Genomic DNA, 6994 nt, shown 5'->3' with positions numbered 1-6994 from the left:
GGGGAATCTATTTAAATATATTCACATACAACCCGTGCTGGAAGAGGGCAGGAGATGAAGGGTGAATAAAGGCAAAGCAAACCTCAGCCCGAGGTGGTGCGTGGGATATTTGAGTTTCGCGTATGCCCCCCACCCCGACTTCCAACTTGTGTGTGTGTGTGTGTAAAGAATACAGGCTAGGGTCCGCATGCCTCTTATGCAGTTTTGTAGGGGGAAACCCCCCAGCCTTCCCATAGCGTTGACTCTTACATTTTCCTCCCTGGCCAGGCAGACTCCGATTGCGAAATAAAACTGGGGCACTTGGAAAGGTACCCAAGAGCCTAATCAATTTCATGTCAATTTCACTCTTTCATACGCGTGCCCCCTAGAAAGCCTCCCCGTAGTCTTTGCATCCGGCAAACAGTTTTCCAGCAAAAGAGAACCAAAAAAACACAGGTGTTTTGTTGGTTTTGTTGCTGTTATTAATGGTCACCAGCTCCTGTGCTTTAAACCGATTTGTTTACAAAATGAGGCATAGGGTTTTGTTTAAAGTGCTTATCACCCCTAATGTTCGATGAATGGTGTCACAGAGCTCGGGAACTAAGCTTATACCCACTCGCCCTTCACAAAATAAGGTAGCGTTTAGATCTTTAAATTCTAGGGTGAAAACTACCAAGGGATTCTCCCGGGTTTTTAAATCACATTCTCCTCTAAACTCAAGTGAATTAAAATTAGTTCATAAAATGCACTCGAAATGGCATAGGCGGAGCACGAAGCGATATGATACTTCCCAATCAATCGTTTTCTTCAAAAGGACACACAAACTCGCCATAACCCTTTCCCCCTTCCTCCACACCAGCCCCAAGAACATCCTTGGTGGAAAACTGTTGGTTGTCTGGAGACCCTTAGTTAATGGGAGTTGTGCCAGGTGGATCTAGGAGTTGTCCTCCCCTCTTTTCCAAACCACCTTCTCTCCTGGGCATAACAGCGCCTGGGAAGTTTGTAACAACTTACTCCTCTCCTTTATTTGGTGTCATCCCCCTTTCTCCTCCTGTCACTGAATATTGAGGGTGAGGAGGGGAGCCCATGACACGTTTTTAATCGGTGGTGGCAGAACTGTTGCATACAGCTCGGAATAATAATGCCCAGTTTCCAATTCTCCCTGCATATGATCCCCGATATTCTCTCTCCCTAGCAACTGAGGTCCTGACAAAAGGATATTTTTAGCTGGCTTTAATTTTTTTCTTGCAGAAGAAATGACAAAAGGGTAACCGAAAAGTAAATATCTTCCCAATGTGACGTGCAACATCACAAATCAAATGAACAGATTTCTGCTTTTAACTCAACCTTTACAATTAACTAGCTCCATTTAATTCTTGGTGTATTTAGCCAAATAGGTGAACGATATCTTTAGCATATACTGGAAGGAGTAACTTGATTAAATAGTTCTTTCCGGCTATTTTGTCCTAACAACTGATCTACTGTCTTTATTCCTTGCTTTAATGTATAGATGTGGGCAATATATCAACACATAAATAAACCTGTAAGAGAGTTATATTGACAATAGACACAGTTTGCCTACAGTTTGGTAGATTGTAGATCGCTAGGGATGCGATTTATACAAGAAAGAAGAACACAATGTCAGAAATACTTGCTTTTCGTTTTGAAAAATGATTTCATTGTGTTGGAACACTTGGTAAAACATTTTTCCCCTGTCGATTCTTCCCTCCCCTTTTATTTACCCAGTGGAAATAAGTTGATCTACAGAGTTGTAGTTTAAAGTCCATGCGACAGAATTTTTGTTTTTCTTGGGGAAAAAATATACATCTATAGTTCAAGCATTGTAAAGAAAAAAAATAGGGAGTGGAGCAAATATTGCAAATGTTCATTTACAATGTTTTCATTGCAACCCAAAGTGATTTTATATATATATATATATATACACACACACACACTCCAAACGCTATTGATCTTAAGCTTGAGAGAGAAAAAATCTATTCATTCACCAGTTAGAAAGAATATTTTATTAATATTAACTGGAATATTTTGGTTAACTGGGTCTAGTCATTAAAAAAGCCTCACCTTTCAAGACTATTCATTACATCTTTGCTAAGTGATTACAGACCTTTGGGTTGTTGTTTGTGTGTGTGTGTGTAAATATTAATCCACATCCACCCGAATAGCTAGAAATTAAATACAACTGATTCTTTTCATTTTAAAACTTCTATATTTAAAGTTTCAGTGGAATAAGCACTGCATGAGGTTGGAGGACATTTATGTGCTTTTCTCCCATTTTATTTGTAAGTGAATTTTGACATAAATTCCCTATTTCTTGGTGGAGTTTTTTTTTATTCCAGCAAATATAAAAATCGTATGTTGAAGAGAAAATTATTTTGTGTTACTGGTTCAGCATCAGCTGGAAAACAGCACCCCAAGTTGTTCAAGCTTTAAACAGTTCCTGCATTAAACACACACAAGTAACTCTCTCTCTCTCTCTTTCATCGTTTTGGTAAATTATTTGCATCCTAATCAGGGGAGCAAGAGGTTCCAAATATATACACAAATTAATCTGTAGATTGCCAACGTTATTTTTTTGTCTAACCCCTTGGAATATGGACACTGAAGAAACCTGCAAACAACTGCAAGCTCTCTCTCCCTGCATCTATGGCAGGTATAGTTCAAAATGATTTATAGTCACCTCAAATTATAATGGTAACAAGGTCTTAAAATAGCGACTTAACCAAATCAAGGCCACTTCTTTTTGTTTTGTTTTTTTTTCGGTATGGGGCATCTTTTTTTGGTTTGAAATGTTCCAGACATTGTCCAGTACTTTGTCCTCTATGCCAACTGCATTCGTGTGAGACTGAAAGGGGATTAACTTGTGAACTTTTAAAAATCAGAACTTAAATGAGAAGCAAATCTAGGCCACCGCTCATTGTGGGAACCGTTTCTTAAGCAATTAAAGCGAGAAGAAATTCCTCTCAGCCTTTTTCCTTAAAGCAGCTTTCTGAAGGATTTAAGGAGGACTAATGTCCAGTCCATCAAGAAAGATTTAAACTGCACAGTGATATAGAAAATCTCCACTTGCTGTTATTTAAAGGGGCACTATCATCATTTCCATAAGACCCTTGACATTGTTTCTTTAATCTTGTTTATAAACTTAAACAGATTTAAAAAGTTTTTTTTCCTCTGCCTCCTTTTTTCCCCTCCTCCATGAATTCATTGAAAATATATTCCATGCAGTATTTGAAAGAGACCTAAACAGGCTCACTTTTAAGGATTTTCTGTTCCTAAAATGTCTCAAGCCCAGCTGCTGTATTTCTTCTTTTGCTCTTGGAGGCTTGGGGGAAAGTCCAAGATTAGTGGAGGGGGAGAGAATTTATATTTCACCAGGATCCACACTGCCATAAAAGTTCCTAATTTGGAGAGAGGGAACACACAACACCTCTTTAAACAAAAAAACCTGCTCCCCGATACACCCATGCACCCACAACTCTCATACCACGTTTGCGTCACCTTTAGTGTGTTCCAAATATTTAATGTGAACTGATCTTTTAAAAATAAAAGTCCCATGCCATGTGAGATTTAGTCCCTTTATTTTCCCCTACCAATGAGCCCCATGGGGATTACTGTAGTTTGGAGTCTGTACTGTCCCTCTGCTAAATCCTATGTCCTTGACATGCATTCTGGACCTATTATCTGCTTGATGCTGGATTCCACACAGTTCCACAGAAGTGAGCAAGGCTTCTCTGCCCTATTCCTAAAATCTGGACTATGTAGTACTGCGGGAAACACCTGCTAACCTTATTCCAGCCAACCAGTTCTCCCTTAAGCTTTTTTTTCATGTGAACACCTTGGAGTCACCACACCTTGGGTGCTTATAGCTAATTAATAGCCCTAATGATATTTTTCCAACTCCATGAATACATTATGTTTGCAATCCAAAAAGGCTTTAGCCTTTGTGCCTCTATTCAAGGGTACTTCAACATCTGCTCATTTAAGGGCAATTAATCATTTTGATATATGGTTTAAAATTGACTGCTTCCAAGGGACTTTTTTGACAAGAATAACAAAGCAATTTGCCAGGAGCCATCTTCTGGACATGTTATTAGCAAAGCCTTCATCTTAAAGATTTTTTTTTTTTCAAATCAGATTTAGGTACCTGCTTTAAAGGGACCACCCCCTTTCTCTTTCTTTTTAACACCTCTTTGGAGTCTTCTCAACTCCTTTTATTCATGACAAGAGATCTCTCTCAACTTGAACCTCTCTACAGAAAGTTTATACCTTGATTGCAATGTCACGTCTTTTATAATTTTGATCCTCCAGCACAAGGTGAGCTGAATGTCATGAAACATGGAGAAAGCTTGATTCCCTCTCTCTCTCTTTCTTGCTTTTCTGTTTTTGCTTAATTACAGAAGTTTGGCTATTTTTATGTTTTCAGCTAAATCCTGTAGTATTATTATTATTTAAAAAAAATTGAATTGTGGGCCCAATCCTACTCCCAATTGAAGTCAAGAGGATTTTTGCCATTAACTTCAGTTTGTAACAGAAATAAACCATTTGCTACTTTACCCTATTATTTCAAATATACCAAGAGTATTAGGAGAAACCAGGCAAAAAGATCAATTTTTTTCAGCCTCTGGTTCCTGGTAAGGAGGCTAGCGGAAAGAATGCAAAGGGAAGTCTGTAGCATGGATGGAATATAAAGTTTGATTACAACAGGTCAATGATATTGAGTGTGTGTGTGTGTGTGTGTGTTATGGTAGTGCTCAGAGGCCTCAGTCAAGATTAGGGCCCCATTTGTGCTTGGAGCTGTATAACCACATAGTGGAAAAACAATCCCTACCCTGAAGTGCTTTACATAGACAAACCAGACCAAGGGGAATGAGAAGGACAAAAAGGTGAAGTGACTTGTTTAAGATGCTCTAAACCAGAACACCGTGACACCTCTTTCCCCCAGCTATATTTATCAGTGATACAAGCCCAGGAGTACCATTACATCGCTTCCCGGCTCGCCGAGCTCTGGTCTTCTCGGCTCTCTGAGCTAAGATCAAGTGTCGGTAGTCTCTTGGTCTATCCAAGGCCGTGATCAAGTGTCTTGATGTTTTTGGTCTTTTGGCCTCGAGATGAAAACCTTGCCTTTGTTTCTGGGACCTTGAAGTGAAAAAAATTCTCTAAGTTATATCCCTGCTGATCTGCACACATGACCTGAGGGAAAATGTTACTTAAGGAGCTAAACTCTATCCTTTTTTTTTACTTATGGTGTCATCTACCAACAACTAGCTTGCAATGGGCAATGCAAGTCCAGGTCTGAATCCTCTCAGCTCACTCGGAGAAATACACAAATAAAAAAGATTAAATATGTATTCATTTTCTTTAGGATAGTTTTCACACTTGATGGATCTCAAGAACTCCTAAATGTTAATTTAGAGTGTGATCCAAAGCCTGTTGTAATCTTGGCATTGACTTCAATGTGTTCTGGATAAGACCTTTGGTGAACATTTGCCGATTTTAGCTGCTCTTCAGAACTCTACTGCGTATTTATGGAAACATCCATATTTCCTTATATTAAAGAGAGCTTGTCAAAAAATAGGTTTCTCCCATAGACTAGTTCAGTTTTCATTGGATATTTGCATACCAAAAAAATTCAGTGGAAAACTGAAATATTTTGATTTAAACTAGGGCTGTCGATTAATCTCAGTTAACTCACGCGATCAGCTCAAAAAATTAATCGCGACTAATTGCACTGTTAAACAATAGAATACCAATTGAAATTTATTAAATATTTTTGGATGTTTTTCTACATTTTCAAGTATACTGATTTCTATTGCAAGACAGAATACAAAGTGTACAGTGCTCACTTTATATTATTTTTGATTAAAAATTATTTGCACTGTAAAAATGATAAACAAAAGAAATAGTATTTTTCAATTCATCTCATACAAGTACTGTAGTGCAATCTCTTTATCGTGAAAGTGCAACTTACAAATGTAGATTTTTTTTGTTATATAACTGCACTCAAAAACAAAACAATGTAAAACTTTAGAGCCTACGAGTCCACTCAGTCCTACTTCTTGTTCAGCCAATCACTAAGACAAACAAGTTTGTTTACATTTACGGGAGATATTGCTGCCTGTTTTTTATTTATAATGTCACCTGAAAGTAAGAACAGGCATTCATTGCAAGGTATTTACGTGCCACATATACTAAACATTCGTATGCCTCTTCATGCTTCGGCCACCATTCCAGAGGACATGCTTCCATGCTGATGATGCTCATTAAAAAAAGAATGCATTAATTAAATTTGTGACTGAACTCCTTGGGGGAGAATTGTATGTCTCCTGTTCTGTTTTACCCTCATTCTTCCATATATTTCTTGTTATAGCAGTCTTAGATGATAACCCAGCACATGTTCGTTTTAAGAACACTTTCACAGCAGATTTGACAAAACGCAAAGAAGGTACCACTTGACTCAAGGTTTAAGAATCTGAAGTGCCTTCCAAAATCTGAGAGGGATGAGGTGTGGAACATGCTTTCAGAAGTCTTAAAAGAGCAACATTCCGATGCAGAAACTACAGAACCCAAACCACCAAAAAGGAAAATCAGCCTTCTGCTGGTGGCATCTGTCTCAGATGATGAAAATGAACATGCATCGGTCTGCTCTGCTTTGGATCGTTATCGAGCAGAACCCATCATCAGCATGGATGCATGTCCTCTGGAATGGTGGTTGAAGCATGAAGGGACATATGCATCTTTAGCATATCTGGCACATAAATATCTTGCAACGCTGGCTACAACAGTGCCATGCAAATGCCTGTTCTCACTTTCAGGTGACATTGTAACAAGAAGTGGGCAGCATTATCTCCTGCAAATGTAAACAAACTTGTTTGTCTGAGCGATTGGCTGAACAAGAAGTAGGACTGAGTGGACTTGTAGGCTTTAAAGTTTTACATTGTTTATTTTTGAATGTAGTTATTTTTTTTTGTACATAATTCTACATTTGTAAGTTCAACTT

Source organism: Terrapene carolina, unplaced genomic scaffold, assembly GCF_002925995.2.
Source record: "Terrapene carolina triunguis isolate 2854851 unplaced genomic scaffold, T_m_triunguis-2.0 Scaffold110, whole genome shotgun sequence".
In the NCBI taxonomy this organism is placed as follows: Eukaryota; Metazoa; Chordata; order Testudines; family Emydidae; genus Terrapene; species Terrapene triunguis.
The sequence above is the reverse complement of the archived record's forward strand: the minus strand, read 5'-3'. Positions refer to the sequence as shown.